The sequence below is a fragment of the Tamandua tetradactyla genome, chromosome 13, assembly GCF_023851605.1.
Source record: "Tamandua tetradactyla isolate mTamTet1 chromosome 13, mTamTet1.pri, whole genome shotgun sequence".
Taxonomy (NCBI): Eukaryota; Metazoa; Chordata; class Mammalia; order Pilosa; family Myrmecophagidae; genus Tamandua; species Tamandua tetradactyla.
Window position 1 is genome coordinate 4,709,917 of NC_135339.1, and position 18,140 is coordinate 4,728,056.

General features: G+C 36.9%; 1 protein-coding gene across 3 annotated transcripts in view; it reads right to left on the reverse strand.

Annotated features, from left to right (window-relative positions):
• Positions 1–667: 667 nt before the first annotated feature.
• ZNF485 (zinc finger protein 485) overlaps positions 668–18,140 on the reverse strand; it is a 41,352-nt gene continuing 23,879 nt past the window's right edge. For 2 of the 3 annotated variants that reach the window (XM_077124562.1, XM_077124564.1), the window contains one exon: positions 4,664–18,059. The gene's annotated coding sequence lies outside the window, so the exon portion shown is untranslated. Of the gene's footprint in view, positions 1,762–4,663; positions 18,060–18,140 lie in introns of those variants that run through there. The other variant, XM_077124563.1, reaches the window with a different exon arrangement.

Consider the following 18,140-nt stretch of genomic DNA (forward strand, 5'->3'; position numbering starts at 1 on the left):
GGAAATTTGGGTTGTTCCCAATTTCTGATTACCATAAATAGTGCTACCAACATTAGTGTACAGATTTTTGTGTGCCTGTAAGTTTTCATTTCTGTTGGGTCTATACCTAAGAGTGGAATCTCTAGGACACATGGTAGCTCTGTTTAATGTTGTGAACAATTGTCAGACTGTATTCCAAAATGAATGCACCATTTTACATTCCTGCCAGCACTGTATGAGGGCTCTAATTTCTCCACATCCTCACCCAAACTGGTTATCTTTCCTTTTGATTACAGCCATCCCAATGGCAGTGTAATGAGTGTAATGGTATCTCATTAACTTTGATAGGATTTGCATTTCCATGATAGCTAATGACATTTAGCATCTTCTTACATGTTTATTGACCATTGTATATCTTCTATGTAGAAATGTATATTCAGATCCTTTGTCATTTAGATTATTTTCACATTGTTAGAGAAGTTATGGATTTACAGAACAATCATGCATGAAATACATGATTCCTATAAACCACTCTCTTATTAACACCTTGCAATGGTATAGAGTATTTGCAACAATTTATGACAGCACATTTTTAGAACTATACTATTAGCTATAGTCCATGGTTTAACTTAGGGTTCACCATTTATGTAGTATAGTTCCATGGATTTTTTTAAAACATTTTTACTGTAAAATATAACGCATATGCAGAAAACTGATAAATTTCCAAGGACAATTTAATAAGTAGTTACAGAGCAAATTTCAAAGTATGGCATGGGTTACAGTACCACAGTTTCAGGTATTTCCTTCTAAATGTTCTAATACATTAGAGACTAAAAAGAAATATCAATACAGTGATTCAGTACTCACAGTCATTTGTTGATCCTATCTTCTCTGTCACAATTCCTCCCTCTCATTTGAACCTCCTCCCTATCTTCACAGATATTTGGCAATGACCACTATAACATGATGTTGAAAAGAGGTGTCAACATTTTGGGAAGGGGGATGCAACCAGTTGATGTTCTCTGAGAGACTGGTGCCTCTGGGTTTCAGGGGTTTTCTGGCATAGGAACAATCTGGACGTTTTACACTTCTGAAAAATAAACTTCATGAGTGAAACTTTTATAGAGCCTCAGACAGATCCCTTGATATTCTTCAGGGTTTTCAAGAACAGTGTTGGTTGGGGATTGGGCATAACCATGACAATTAGGAATATCTAGCCAAAGCTTTCATAAGAGCAACCTCCAGAATTGCTCTCAACTCTATTTGAAATCTCTTAGGTACTGATACCTTATTTTGTTACATTTCTTTCCTTCTTTTTTTTTTTTAGCAGGTAGACATTGTTAATCCTTGGCTGCCAGGGCTACACTCATCTCTGGGAGTCAAGCTGCACTTTGACAGGAAGACTTACACCCCTGGAAATGATGTCCCATGTAAGGGAAAGGTACTGAGTTAACTTATAGAGTTGGGCTTAGAGAGACAGAGCCAACACCTAAGGAACAAAACATGTTCTCTCAAAGTGACTCAGGCATAATTATAGATAGGCTTAGTGTTTGATTAAATTCTGCCAGAAAGACAATATACCAGAAATGGGTTGGCTTTTATAAAGGGAATTTATTCAGTTAAAAGTTTACAACTAAGGCTATAAAAATGACCAAACCAAAGCATCCAGAAAAGATAGCTTGACTCAAGAAAGGTATATCTTGGATGGCTCATGGCTGGTATCTCCTCATCCTTTGGCTCTGGATTTCATGCAGCTCCCCTGGGGGTATTTTCTTCCTGCATCTAGAAATGTCTCTGTGTCAGCTCTAACATCTTTCCACAAATGGTTTCCTCTTAAGAGTCCAGTAAGCGGATCAAGACCCAACTTGAATGAGCACATATAGAACTCCATGAAAACCAGCAAAACAAAATGTCCCACCCACAATTGGGTGAGTCACATCTCCATGGAAAAAAACCCAATCAAAAAGTCCCACCTTGGGCGGGCCACGGTGGCTCAGCAGCCGGAGTTCTCATCTGCCAAGCCAGAGACCTGGGTTCAACTCCCAGTGCCTGCCCGTATTAAAAAAAAAAAAAAAAATCACACCTTAAACAATAGATATACCACCACAAGACTGGGTTAGGAAAAAGAGCATGGCTTTTTTGCAGTTCATCTCTTTCTTCACATTTTCTCTAGCATTTGTTTCTCTCTGTTCATTTTTTAAAGTTTTATTCACACAGCATACAGTCCAACCTATGTAAACAGACATGCCTTTGCCACCATAATCTACATGAAGACATTTCCTTTCCTTTCACAAAGAATGCATACCCCCACCCCCAAGTACCCTGCCTGCTGATGTTTAGTTTTGGCATAATGCCTTTGTTACATTCAGTGGAGGCATATTATGATGCTACTGTTGACTACAGACCCTAGCTTGCACTGATTGTACTTTTTCCTATATACCATCCATTTTCAACACCTTGCGATGTTGGCATTCGTTTTCCCTCATGCACAAATGTTTTTATATTTGTACATTTAAACACCATCATTGTCCTCTCTAGGCCTTCCTAAGTTATACCATCTCAGTCTTTAGTAGGTTTCTTTATATATTTTGAACATCAAACCCTTATCAGATGTGTGGTTTCCAAATGTTTTCTCCCATTGAGTCCACTGCCTTTTCACCCTTTTGACAAAGTCCTTTGAAATATTTCAATTTTGAGGAGTTTCCATTTATCCTTTTTTTTTTCTTTACTTGCTTGTCCTTTGGGTGTGAAGTCAAAGAATCTACAGCCTATCACTAGATTTTCAAGATGTTGCCTTACATTTTCTTCTAAGAGTTTTTACGGTACTGGTTATTATATTTAAGTCCTTGATCCATTTTGAGTTAATTTTTGTATAGGGTGTGAGATAGGTCCTTTTTTATTCATGAATATCCAGTTCTCCCCACCAATTACTGAAGAGACTGTTCTATCCCCATTGAATGGAGCCTTGTCAAAAATCAACTGACCAGAGATCTGAGGGCCTCTTTCAAAGTCTCAATTAAATTCCACTGATCAATATGTCTTTATACCAGTACTATGCTGCTTTGACCACTATGGCTTTATAATATGGTCTAAAACCAGGAAATGTGATACCTCCCAATGCATTCCTTTTTGTCAAGATGTTTTTGGCTACTTATGACCCCTTATACTTCTGAGCCAGTTTGAAGCTATTATGTACCCCCAGAAAAGCCATGTGCTTTAATCTTCATTCAGTATTGCTGGGTGAGAGTTTTTTTATTGTTTCCGTGGAGATCCACCCAACTGTGAGCGGTAACTATTAGATGGTTTCCAAGGAGATGTGTCTCCACCCATTCAAGGTAGGGTTGCTTCCTGGAGTCCTTTAAGAGGGAAATATTTTGAGAAAAAGCTTTAGAGCTAATACAGCTCACACAGCCAGACACCTTTGTAGCAGCATAAAGAAAACACACCCAGGGAAGCCAGTAGAGAAGCCAGGAGAGAAAGCTAACAGACGTCGCCATGTGCCTTTCCAGCTGACAGAGTTGTACTGGATCCACCGGCCTTTCTTGAATCAAGGGATCTGTCCATAAGTGCCTTACTTTGAACATTTTCATGGCCTTAGAACTGTAACCTTGCAACTTAATACATTCTCCTTTTTAAAGGTCATTCTATTTCTGGTATATCGCATTTCAGCAGTTCATAAACTAAAACACCATCCAAATAAAATTAATTAGCTTTTCCATTGCTGCAAAGTAGTCTGTTCAAATTTTTATTATTATTACACTGAATCGGTAGATCAATTTTGGTAAAATTGGCATCTTAATGACATTTAGCATTCCTATCCATTAACACAGAATGTCTATTTATTCAAGTCTTTTTAAATTCATGTTAGCAATGTTTTTAGCTTCCCATATACAAATCCTTTACATGTTTGGTTAACCTTATTCCTAGGTATTTGATTATTTTAGTTGCTTGTAAATGGCACTTTTTTCTGATTGCCTCCACAGATAGCTCATTACTAGTTTATAGAAACACAATTGATTTTTATGTGTTGATCTCATATCCTGCCACCCTGCTGAACTTGTTTATGAACTCAAGTATCTTTGCCGTTGTTTTCAAAAGATTTTCTAAATATGGGATCATGTTACCTTCTTTCTTTCCAACTTGGATGCCTTTTATTTATTTTTCTTGCTTAACTGCTCTAGCTAGAACTACTAGCACAATGTTGCTGCAGTGGTGACAGGAGGCATCCCTGTCTTGTTCCCAATGCTAAGGGGAAAGTATTTAGTCTCTCACTATTGAGCATGATATTAACTAGGGGGGTTGGGAGTGGAGTCATACCTGCCTTTTATCATGCTAAGAAGTTTCCTTCAGTTCTTACCTTCTGAAGTGTTTTTATCATGAAAGCATGCTGAATTTTTTCAAATGCCTTTTCTGTGTCAACTGAGATGACTTGAGGTTTTCCCCTTTTGATTTGTTAATGTGGTATATTATTTTAACTGATTTTCTTGTGTTGAACCACCCTTGCATACCTGGAATAAAACCTACTTGGTCATGGTGTATAATATTTTAATATGCTGTTGCATTTGATTTGCAAATATTTTGCTAAGGATTTTTGCATCTTTATTCATTAGAGAGATAGGTCCAAGGTTTTCTTTTCTCATAGTATCTTCATCTAGCTTTGTTATTAGGGTGACTTTGCTTCATAGAATAACTTAGGTAGTGCTTTCCCTTCTTCTGTTTTTTTTTTTTTTTTCAAAGAGTTATAGTAGGAGTGGCATTAATTATTCTTGGAATGCTTGGCAAAATCCTCTTGTAAAACCATCTAGTTCTGGACTTTTCCCTCTTAGTAGGTTTTTGATGAAAGATTAAATCTCTTTACTTGACTGGTTTGTTGAGGTCATTTATTTCTTCTCAAGTCAGTGCAGGTTATTCATGTATTTCTAGGAAGCTGTCCATTTCTTCTAAGTTGTCTAGTTTGCTGGCATACAGTTGTTCATAGTAGCCTCTTATAATCTTTTTTATTTCTTTGGGTTCTGTGATAAAGTCCCTATTTCAATTCAGATTTTACTGGTAGCTTCTTTCATTTTGTCTTTGAAAGTATGGCTAATGGTTTGTCAAACTCATTTATTTCAAAGAACCAACTTTTGGTTTTATTGATTCTATTGTTTTTTTAATAATTCTCCATTTCATTCATTTCTGCTCTAGTCTTTATTTCTTTCCTACACCTTGCTTTGGGATTAGTTTGCTGTTCTTTCTCCAGTTGTTCAGCTAAGTTGTTGATTTTACCACTTTTTAATGTAGGCAATTAGGGCTATAAATTTCCCTCTCAGCAGTACTTTTGCTACATTCCCTAAGTTTTGATAAGTTGTGCTGTTTTCATTTGTCTCAAGATATTTACTGATTTCTTTTGTAACTTCTTTTTTGACCCAATTACTTAAAAGCATGTTGTTTCAACTCCATATATTTGTGTATTTTCTGGTTCTGATCATTTCCAGCATCATTCCATTATCATCAGAGAAAGTGCATTGTGTAATTTCAATCTTTTGAAATTTCTTAAGACCTGTTTCATGCCCCAGCATGTGATCTATCTTTAAGACTATTCCATGGGCACTTGAGAAGACTCTATATCCTGCTGTTTTGGGGTATAATATATTATATATGTTAGGTCTAGTTGCTATGTTCTCTGTTTCTTTACTGATCCTCTGTCTAAATTATGTATTTATTGAAGAGAATGATGTGTGGAAGTCTCCCACTATTATTACAGAGACATCCATTACTCCCTTCAGTTTTGTCATGCTTCCCTCCTGTACTTTGGGGGGCCCTGATTAGGTGCATATTTATGATTTTTTGTTGTTGTTGAATTGCCCCTTTTATTAATATATAGTTCCTTCTTTGTCTCCTATAACATTTCTGCATTTAAGGTCTACTTTTTCTGATATTAGTATAGCTACCCCAGGTTTTCATTGTTTACTGCTTGTGTAGAGTATTGTTCTAGTTTGCTAGCTGCTGGAATGCAATATACCAGAAAAAGAACGGCTTTTAAAAAAGGGAACTTAATAAGTTGCAAGTTTACAGTTCTATGGCTGTGAAAATGTCCTAGTTAAAGCAAGTCTATAAAAATGTCCAAATTAAGGCACCATCAAGATGCTACCTTCACTCAAGAAAAGTCAATGAAATTCAGGTTTTCTCTCTCAACTGGAAAGGCACATGGCAAACATGGCAATGTCTGCTAGCTTCCTCTCCAGGCTTCTTGTTTCATGAAGCTCCCCTAGGGATGCTTTCCTTCTTTGTCTCCAAAGGTCTCTGGCTCTGTGGCCTCTGTCATGGCTGTGTTGCTCTGTCCTTCTGAAGCTTTCTCCAAAATGCTTTCTCTTTTAAAGGATTCCATAAAATAATCAAGGCCCACCTGAAATGGGTGGAGCTACATCTCTCTCTAATCCAAGGTTAATACCCATGTTTGGGTGAGTCACATCTCCGTGAAGATAACTTAATCATGTTTCCAGCATACAATACTGAATAGAGAATTTTTAAAAAACTGGCTGCTCCCACAAGATTGGGTCAGGATTTTTGAGGGTACATAAATCCTTTCAAACCAGCACAAGTATCTTTCTCTACCCTTTCACTTTCACCCTATTTGTATATCTTTTTGTCTAAAATGAGTCTCTTGTAAACAACATATAAATGGATCATACTTTTTATCCATTCTGACAAGCTGTATCTTCTGATGGGGGGTTTAATCCATTAATATTCAAAGTTATTATTGTACAGCAATTCTAAACTTCAACCATATTATGTTTGATTATTTGTTAGAACTTTTTATCTTATTTGATCCTTTTAATTACTCTTACTAATACATTTCAATTCAGTACTTTCCTTCATACCTCCTTCTCCTGTATTTTCTTTTCAACCAACAGAACTCCCTTTAATAGTTCTCATAGGGCCAGGCTCTTATTAACGAACTCACTCAGCTTCTACTTATTTGTAAATATTTTAAACTCTCCCTCAGTTATGAAGGGCACCTTTGCTGGATAGAAAATTCTTGGCTGGGAATTTTTAAAATATCACTATCTTAAAAATATCATACCACTGCCTCTCACCTCCATGGTATCTGATGAGAAATCAGCACTTAGTCTTATTTAGCTTCCCCTGAACGTGTGCTTTTCTCTTGCTGCTTTCAGAAATGCTTCCATTTTGGCATCTGACAATATGATTATTATGTGTCTTGGAGTGGGTCTATTCAGAATTTTTCTGTTTGGAGTATGTTGGCCTTCTTGAGTTTGCATATTCATATCTTTTAAAACAGCTGGGCAATTTTCAGCCATGATTTCTTTAAATGTTCTTCCTCACTCTTTTCCCTTCTCTTCTTCTGGGATACCCATGATGCATATATTTGCACGCTTTGTGCTGTCAATCATTTCCTTGAGACCCTGCTCATATTTTTTCATTTTTCTCACCATTTGTTTTTTGGTCTGTTCAAATATGGTTGATTCTGCTCAAATGTGGTGACAGTGGGCATCCTTGCCTTGTTTCTGATATTGGAGGGAAATTTTTCATTTTTTTACCATTAAGTAGGATGATAGCTAGGCTTTTCAAATAAGCTCTTTCTTATGCTGAGGAACTTACCTTCTATTCCTAGTATTCAAAGTGATTTTTATCAAGTAGGGATGCTGTATGTTGTCAAATGCATTTTCTGCATTCATTGAAATGATTAGGTGTTTTTACCGTTTGTGATGTATTAACTGATTTTATTATGGTGAACAACTTTCACATACCTGGGATAAATCCCACTTGATTGTGGTGTATATCTACATATGCTGTTAGATTTGGTTTGCTAATATTTTACTGAGGATTTTTGCATCAATATATTCATAGGAGATATTGGTCTGTAGTTTTCTTTGTTTGTGGTATCTTTATCTGGCTTCAGTGTTAGGGTGATCTTGGCCTCAAAGATGAAATTAGGTAGTGTTTCCTCCTCTTCAATTTTTGGGAAGAGTTCAAGAGGAATTACAGTTGCCTTCTTGGAATGTTTGGGACAATTTCCCTATGAAGCCATCTGGTCTTCATTGTTGGGAGGTTTTGGTCATTGATTCCATCTCTTTATTAGTAACTGGTTTGTTGAGATCTTCTATTTCTTCTTCAGTTAGTGGAGGTAGATTGCTTCTAAGAATTTGTCCATTTCATCTAGGTTATCTAATTTATTGGTATAGTCAGTCCATTTATGTCAGCAGGTTTGGTAGCAATGTCCCCTTTTCATTTCTGATTTTGGTTATTTGTATAATTTCTCTTTATTTCATTGTCAGTCTAGCTAAAGGATTTTCAAAAAAACCAACTTTTCATTTTGTTGATTCTATTATTTTTATTTGTTGTCTATTTCACTTATCTCCATTCTAATCTTTGTTATTTCCATTGTTCTGCTCCCTGTGGGTTTAGTTTGCTCTTATTTCTAGACTCTCCATTTGTGAGGCTGGGTTTCAGATTTAAGAAATTTCTTCTTTTTTAATGTAAGCATTTAGAGCTATAGATTTCCCTCTCAGCACTGCCTTTTGTGGTATTCCCTAAGATATTTTCATTCATTTCAATGTATTTCCTAATTTCACTAATTTCCACTTAACCCACTGGTCATTAAGAGTAAGTGTCTTAATTTCCACATATTTGTTAATTTTCCATTTCTTCCTGTGTGCTGGTTTGAAATGATGTGTGTACCCTAGGAAAGACATGTTTTAATCCTAATCCCATTTTGTAAAGGCAGCCATTTCTTCTAATCCCTACTCAGTACTGTATGTCTGAAAGTGTAATTAGATCATCTCCCTGGAGATGTGATAATCAAGAGTGGTTGTTAAACTGGATTAGATGACATGTCTCCACCCATTTGGGTGGGTCTAGATCAGTTTCTGAAGTCCTATAAAAGGGGAAACATTTTAGAGAATGACAGAGATTCAGAGAGAGCAGAGCAGAACGACACAGCCATGAGAAGCAGAGTCCACCAGCCAGCGACCTTTGCAGATGAAGAAGTGTTGTGGGTGCACCAAAAGAGAGACCACATAATTCAAAACCGCAAGCCAGTTTGGAGTCTTTATTAGCCGGCCGGTGACTGCCTCAGAAACTTCCAAGTAGGAAGGTTCAGAGAGCAGCACCTAAAAGTTTTCAAGGTGTGCTTATAAAGGCTAAAATCATGTTGTGGTTTGCAGTTGATAGCAAGCAAGTGTATTACAGAAGCAGAAAAATGCCATTTGCTGTTGCCAAAACACATCCCATTTTCTCAGTTTCCTAACATTGATTATTGTTTAACTCTTGGGGACATTCTGCCCCATGTTGTGGGGACTTTCCCTGCTTGGGCCTGATTGATTGCTTCTGGCCCTCCACAGAAGGAAAACACCTCCCAGGGAGTTTCATGAACCACGAAGCCAGGAGAAGCTAGCAGATGACACTGTTTGCCATGTGCTTCCAGATGAGAGAGGAACCCTGACCATATTTACCATGTGCCTTTCCAGATGAAAGGAACTCTGTGTTCGCCATGTGCCCTTCCACTTGAGAAAAAAACTGAATTTCATCAGCCTTCTTGAACCAAGGCATCTTTCCCTGGATACTTTGGATGGGGCATTTCTATATACTTGTTTTAACTGGAACATTTTCTTGGCCTTAGAACGGTAAACTTTTTAAATTTTAAAAAGTCCTTTTAAAAAGCTTTTTAAAAGCCATTCCTTTTCTGGTATATTGCATTCCAGCAGCTAGCAAACCAGAATACCCTGCTACTGATTTCTAGCTTCATTCCTTTGTGGTTCAGAAAATATACACTGTATGACTTCAACATATTTCATTTTATTGAGATTTGGTGTGGTGGTATGAAGCTGTTACGTATTTCAGAAAAGGCCATGTTCTTTTAATCCATTCCTGTAGATGCAGGCCTACTATAGGTGAGACCTTTTGATTAGGTTATTTTGAGGCCTGTCCCAGGGTGTGTTGTCTTAGTCCTTGTACTGGTGTCCTTTGTAAGAGGATAAAGGATACACAGAAAGACCCCAGAGAGCTCCTAGAAGATAAGAGGTGAAACTGAGGGAAGTTGAGTGAGAAGGGCACACACAGAGAAACTCTGAGAGGAAGCCACTGAAGTCAGAAGTTGAAGCAATGAAACCTGGGAGAAGACCACCAAACATTGCCATGTGCCCTGCTATGTGAGAGAGAACCCCACGCTTGAGGCAACCAGTCTTCAGAGAATGAATCATACTGTTGATGCCTTAATTAGAACATCCTCACATTCTCACAGCCTTAGAACTGAAAGTTTGCAAGTGAATAAATCCTCATGGTGAAAGCTAACCCACTTCTAGTATATTGCATTCTGGCAGTTTTACCAAACCAAAACACTTGATTTGTGAACCAACATGGTCTATCATGGAGAATGTTGCATGTGCCCTCAAAAATAATGTGTACTCGGTCTATGTTGGGTGCAGTGCTCTGTGTATGTCTCTTAGGTCTAACTGGTTTAGTGTACATTCAAGGCCTGACTTCCTTACTCATCTGATGAGATGTTCTATCCATTACTGAAAGTAGCCTGTTAAATTATCCTGCTATTAATGTAAAAACAACCAATTACTACCTTCAAATCTGTCAGAAATTCCTTTATATTTGGGGCTCAGTTCTTCAGTACAGATATATTTATAATTGTTACATCTTGTTGAACTGTCCCCTTTATCAGCATATAATGACTGTCTCTGTCCCTCATGCAGATTTAAAGTCTGTTTTATCTAATATTAACATAGCTACCCCAGCTCTCTATTGGTTAGTACATGCATGGTATTTTTTTCCCAAATTTTTCATTTTCAACTTACATGTATATCTGAATTTAAGGTGACTCTCTTGCAGATAGCATATTGTTGAGTCATGCTTTCTTATCCATACTGCCAATCTCTGCATTTTGACTACAGAATTTAATCCATTTACATTTAAAGCACCTACTGATAATACAGGACTATCTTCTTCCATTTTGCTATTTAGCCTTTTAGGTCTTATACCTTTTTGGACCCTCACATCTGTTAATGCCTTTTATAATTATCTGATATTTTTACCATATTGAGTATCATGTGCTGTTTGAAACTGTTATGTAGCCCAGAAAAGTCACATTACTTTAATATCAATACAATTTTGTAGGTGCAGACCTATTGCTTGGGCGGGATCTTTTAACTAGATTATTTCCATGGAGATACGAACCTGCCCATTCAAGTAGGTCTTAATTAGTTCACTGCAGTTCCTAAAAGAGCAGAGAGCTGACAGCTGATACAGAGAACAGATGCTGTTCTAGTTTGAAAGATGCAGGAATGTGATGTATCAGAAGTGGAATGACTTTTAAAAAGGGGAATGTAATAAGCTGCAAGCTTACAGTTCTAAGGCTGTAAAAATGTTCAAATTAAAGCAAGGCTATAGAAATGTCTAATCTAAGGCATCCAGGGAGAGATACCTTGGTTCAAGAAGGCCAATGATGTTTGCAGTTTTGCTCTGAACTGGAAAGGGGCATGGAGAACATGGCCACATCTGCTTTCTCTTCAGGCTTTTTGTTTCATGAAGCTCCCCTAATGGCATTTTCCTTCTTCAACTGCAAAGGTCTCTGGCTATGTGGATGCTAAAGCTTTTTCCAAAATGGCTCCCTCTTAAAGGGCTCCATCAACAACCCCACCTTGAATGGGTAGACACATCTCCATGGAACCCATCTAATCAAAAGTTACCACCCACAATTGGGTGACTTATATCTCCATAGGAACAATCAAACAGCTCCCAAGAGCAACACTGAATGAAGATTAAAGGACATGGCCTTTCCGGGGTACATGACAGATTCAAACTGGCACAGACACCTAGACACAGATGCTTGAAAACAAAGAACAAGGACACCCCAGGAGAAGCCAGAAAAACTCACAGGAGCTGAGAGAGCCATCTGAAGCCAGAAGCCAGGAGAGGACAGGAGACGTCACCAGGAGACGTCACCATGTCCCATCCCATGTGACAGAGAAACCCAACATGATCAGCCTTTATTAACTGAAGGTATCACCTTGTTGATACCTTAATTTTGGATTTTCATGGCCTTAGAATTGTAGATTTGTAATTTAATAAATCCCCTTTGTAAAAGCCAATCCATTTCCAGTATATTACAGCTTTCACAAACCAAAACAAGTACCTTCTCAGCTCTATATGGATGTATTTTTCGTCTGTCTTCTTTGTGCTTACCAAGGGCTTAAAATTTAGCATCCTAAATATATAACCATCGTATCTGGTTTGATACCAAGTAACTTCAATACCACGTACTATACTTTTACTATACCCCTCTGCCCCCCACCCTTTTTTTATATTTGTTACACTTGTATCTTAGTACATGTATGGATTATTACTCTACGGATTTGCATTTTAACACCTATGGGAAGTAAGAAGTAGAATTACATACCACACAGTACACTATAAAACTAGCATTTATAAATAATTAACTTTACCCCATGACTTTATTTCTTGATGTCACTGTGCTGGTTTGAAAGGAAGTATGCCCCCTAGAAAAGCCATGTTTTAATCAAAATATCATTTCATAAAGGTAGAATAATCTCTATTCAATACTATATGTTTGAAACTGTAATCGGATCATCTCCCTGGATGATGTGATTTAGTCAAGAGTGGTTGTTAAACTGGATTAAGGAATGACATGTCTCTACCCATTTGGGTGGGTCTTGATTGGTTTACTGGAGTCCTATAAAAGAGGAAATATTCTGGAGAATGAGAGATTCACAGAGAGCAACACTACGAAGCAGAGAGTCCACCGCCAGTGACCTTTGGAGATAAAGAAGGAAATCGCCTCACGGGGAGCTTCATGAAACCGGAAGCCAGGAGAGGAAGCTAGCAAATGATGCCGTATTCACCATGTGCCCTTCCAGCCAAGAGAGGAGCCCTGACTGTGTTCGCCATGTGCCTTCTCACTTGAGAGAGAAACCCTGAACTTCATCGGCCTTCTTGAACCAAGGTATCTTTCCCTTGATGCCTTTGATTGGACATTTCTATAGACTTGTTTTATTTGGGGCATTTTCTCGGCCTTAGAACTGTAAACTAGCAACTCATTAAATTCCCCTTTTTAAAAGCCATTCCGCTTCTGGTACATTGCATTCCGGCAGCTAGCAAACTAGAACAGTCACTTTGTACCACTGTCAAGTGTCCTTACCTTTCAGTCTGGAGAACACCCTTTTGCATTTCTTATATAGCTGATGAACTCCATCAGTTTTGTTTATCTGGACGTTTTAATTTCTCCCTTATTTTTCAAAGAAAGTCTTGCCAGATATAAAATTCTTGCTTAGCAGGTATTTCCTTTCAACACGTTAAGTATTTCAATATACTGTCTCCTGTCTCCATGGTTTCTGATGAGAAACTGGTACTCAATCTAATTGGGATGCCCTTTATAACACTTTGTTTTTCACTTGCATCTTTCAGAACTCTCTCCTTGTCCTTTGCATTTTATAATGTGATCAGTATATGTCAATGTGTATCTTTCTTCATGTTTATTCTGTTTGTTGTTCTCTGGGCCTCCTGGATGTGCATATCCACATCTTTTGCGAAGACTAGGAAGTTTACTGTCTTAATATCTTTGAATATTTCTTGCAACCCATGTGACAAACATGGGCCTTTCTTCATGATCAAGGTCACCTGGGAAGGCATGTGGGTGTTATCTGCTGCTAGTCCTTGTTCCTGGTTCCACTGCTTCCAGCTTCTGATTCCAGTGGCTTCCGCCGTTCAAGGCCAAAACTCTGGGTTCTGGCTTGATTAGCATCTCATGGGATGGTACATGGCAACATCTGCTGGGTTCTGGTTTCTAAGAGCACTAAGCATCTCTCTCAGCACTCCATGCATCTTCAAATGTCTGCATCTGCACTGACCACTCCATGAGCTCTTTTAAGGACTCCAACTGATCAAGACCCACATTGAATGGGCAGAGTCACATCTCCATCTAATAAAAAAGTCACACCCACAATTGGGCATGCCACATTTCCATGGAAATAATCTAATCAAAAGAATGTACTCACAATTAGGTGCATCACATCTCCATGGAGACAATCTAATCAAAAGTTCCACCCTACAAAACTGAATCAGGACTAGAAGGACATGGCTTTTCTGGGGTAAATAATTTCGAAACAGTGCAGAGAGGGATTGTGCTGAATCTATAGATTAATTTGGGGAGTATAGCAATCTTAAAATATTAAGCTTTAAATCCATGAACATGAAATGCCTCTTCATTAATTAGATGAAAGAATTTTCTTTCATTTCTTTCTGAAGTGGGTATTTTCAGTGTACACATCTTAAACTTACTTTATTAAAATTACCTCTAATTTGTCTTTTAAGTGATTGTGGCTGGAATTTTTAAATTTTCCACCACTAGTATGTAGAAATAAAATTGATATTGGTCATTGTGATGGATTGAACCATACCTCCAAAAGGTATATGTTTAAGTTCCAACCCCCAGTACCTCTGATTGTGAGCTTATTTGGAAATAGGGACTTTGCAAGTGGAATCAAGTTAAGATAAGGCAATACTGAACTAAGTGGACCCTAATCCGACATGAGTAGTGTCATTTTAACAGACACAGACAGACACATAGGGAGGTCACATGAAGATAGAGGCAAAGACTAGAGTTATGCAAACACAAGCAAAGAATGCCAAAGCTGGCCAACATACATGAAAAGGTAGAAGAGGCAAGGGTTCTTCCATACAGGATACAGGGGGACCAGATCGCCAACAACACATTAATTTCAGAATTCTAGCCCTGAGAGAATAAATTTCTATGGGCTTTTGTTTGGAAATATTTTTGATAATAACTAATAACTAATTCATTTTTACTTTTTATAAGTCTATTCAGATTCTCTATTTCTTCTTGAATCAGTCTTGGTAATCTGAGTCAGATTTGTCTAATTTGTTGGCATATATTGTTCTAGTATTCTGTTTTCAATTTTGTAAATTTCTCTCAGATAAGTATTGATGTCCCTCTTTCCATTCTTGATCCCAAGAATTTGTGCCTTAAATACTTTTTCTTGAAGAGTCTAAAAGATTAACTTCACTGATCTTTTCAAAGAAACAACTTTTGGTTTCACTGATTTTCTTCCATTGTTTTTTGTTTTCTATTTCATTGATAGCTGCTCTAATCCTTCTATTTCCTTTTTCTGTTAACTTTGGGTTTAGTTTCCCCTTCCTTTTCTTGTTTATTAAGGTAGAAGTTTAGGATGTTGATGGAGGCCTTTCATCTTTTCTAATATGAGTTTACAGCTATAAATTCCCTTCAAGCAGGGCTTTAGTTGCTTCCAATAAATTTTAGAATACCATGCTTCTGCTTTCATCCAGCTCAAAATATTTTGTAATTTCCCTTTTTTTTTTTCCTTTGATCCATGGGCCATTTACAAGTGTTTAAAGTCCACATATAGGTGGATTTCCAAAATTTCCTTCTGTTGTTGATTTCTAATTTAATTCCATTTGATCACAGAACACATTTTGTGAGATTTCAAACCTCCTAAGTTTAATGAGACTTATTTTATGGTGTAGCAGATGGTATGTCCTCAAAAATATGGATTCTGCTGTGGTTGTATAAAGTGTTCTATAAATGTAAGGTCTTGTTGTTTGATAGTGTTCTTCAGGTCTTCTACAGCCTTACCAATTTACTCCTTAGTTGTTCTATCCATTATTGAGAAAGGGGTAATGATACTTCCATTTATTATTGTAGAATTGCTGGATGGTCTATTTCTTCCTTCAATTTTGCTTCATGTACATTAGGACTCTACTGTTAGAGTGTTCACATGGTTATAATTGTTACATTTTCCTAAATTGACCCTTCTGTTATTTTAAAATGTCCCTCTTTTCTTTCTGGAAATATTTTTTGTCTTAATACCTATTTTATCTGATATTAGCACAGTCACTCCAGCTCTCTTAAGGCTACTGTTTGCATGGTATATCATTTTTCATTCTCGTTCAACTTGTGTTTTTTATTCTAAATTATATTCCTTGTACACAATATATGGTTATATCGTGGTTATTCTTTAATCTAGTTAAACAATTTCTATCTTTTCTTTAGAGTGTTTAACCCATTTTTACTTAAATCATATTGATATGGTTGGATTTACATCTGTAAAGTTGCTATTTGTTGTCTATGTCTTTTTCTTTCCTTTGTTCCTCTCTTACCATCTTTCATACTTAGTTATTTTCCAATTAAGCATTTAAAATTCCTCATTAAATTTTTTATTTTTGCATGGGCAGGCACCACAAATCAAACCCAGGTCTCTAGTCCATTAATTTCTGAACCATATATTTTTAGAAATTTTCGTGGAAGTTGCTCTACAGCTTACAATATGCATCTTATCACAATATATTTCACATTAAACCATTTATTTTTAGTAATTTTCGTAGCAGTTGCTCTACAGCTTACAATATGCATCTTACCACAATGTATTTCACATTTAATTTGTAATTCAAATTAAATACAGAAATTTCCCTCTAATATAGCTCACTCTCTCCACTATTACGGTATTATTGTCAGAGTATTGCATTTATTTATGCATCTATTTATGATACAGTCCTAACAACTGTGTTAAAACTACTGCTTATACAATATCTTTTAGAGAAGCCAAGAAAGAATGGAGAAAAAATATATTAAAGAATCTTTTACAATAACCTACACATTTACCATTTCTGGGACTATTCATTCCTTCCAATAGATTTGAATTACCATCTGGTGTTATTCTCTTGCTGTAATACAGCTTCATTCCCTTACCCCTCCTTTTGATTATCATTGTCATAATGTATTCCATCTTTTCTTTATTTTCTTGTCTGTCTCTAATTTGAATGAATAGCATTCTGCTTTAAAATGAGAAAACTTTCCTATTTTAAAATACAAGATTATCAGTAATTATCTACAACCATCTTACATTTTCCACCCAATTTCCTCCTTGCTTTCTATACTAACAAAAACAAGGGTTGGCTACAAATACGTAGACAAAGTAATAAAAGTTAACAATCAGTAAAAGTACTTTAAAAAAAAACATAATTATCAAAAATCCATATAACATTCAAGTCATGTTAAAAAAAAAATCTCTCAGGTCTCTTCTTCTAAATCTATATCAATAATTACCATTTCCATTTTGAAGTATTTTTTCAAGTCAAAGTTACTCAAGGAGACAAGCCAGTACCCAATGTCATGGAGATCGACTGAGGACAAAACCACTGAGCCCTCATGAGTTGGTGACCTTTAATCAATTCAGTTAGAGATCTCACCAGCAGAGAGCTCAAAAAATACTGTAGGTTATATCTGATTATAAGTAAATGTTATATTGAGTTACAAATCCAGAGTTTTAAAAACCCTTCTAACCAATATCAACTCTTGAAATCATGAGAATTTTTCTCACAATCTAAAACGTTATTAATTTTGGGCCTGGCCCAAATATTCCCTTAAATATATATTATATACATAATGTATTTTAAAACAAACCACACCAAATGGTAGATGATCATCATTAACATGGCACCAACAACTGCATTTGACACTGAGTTAAATACTATAAAATATTATATCCTTTAAAACAAGCTAGTAAGTTTCTTCACATGGTAGATGTATTGATAATTATGTAAGTTGCCAATGGTCTTACAAAGTATGGAAAGAGGTAAGCTTCATCTTGCACCGTGACTTCAAACTTCATGTTCCTAACTGCTGTCACCCAGCATTTAGATACTATCCTGTAACCTACTTAGTTCATTCAATGACGTATTTACTCCATCCTTTATACTGGCTGTAGCCTTTTCCAAAAGTAGATTGTTCTTCCCAAAATGATCACCACAGTATCTCCCCTTCAATAGGCTCTTCTGCAGTGACTCAGACACCCCTCCCGTGAAGAACAACCTGCTTCCTCCCTTTGGCTTTTGGTAGGCTTGACGTTTATTGCTAAGGCAAGGTCAGAACAGGAAGTATTCTCTGCTTGGTTCTCTTGGGATACTCACTCTTGGAACCCAAGCCCCATGCTGTGAAGAAGCCCAATCCCATGGAAAGGCCATGTAGGTATTCCTGTCAACATCCCTGAGTTCCCAGCCAAGAGCATCAACCACCAGACCTGTGAGAGAAACTTCCGATCAGTGTTGTCCAATAGAGAAATCAACGGAACACAAATATGGGCCACATGTGTAACTTTAAA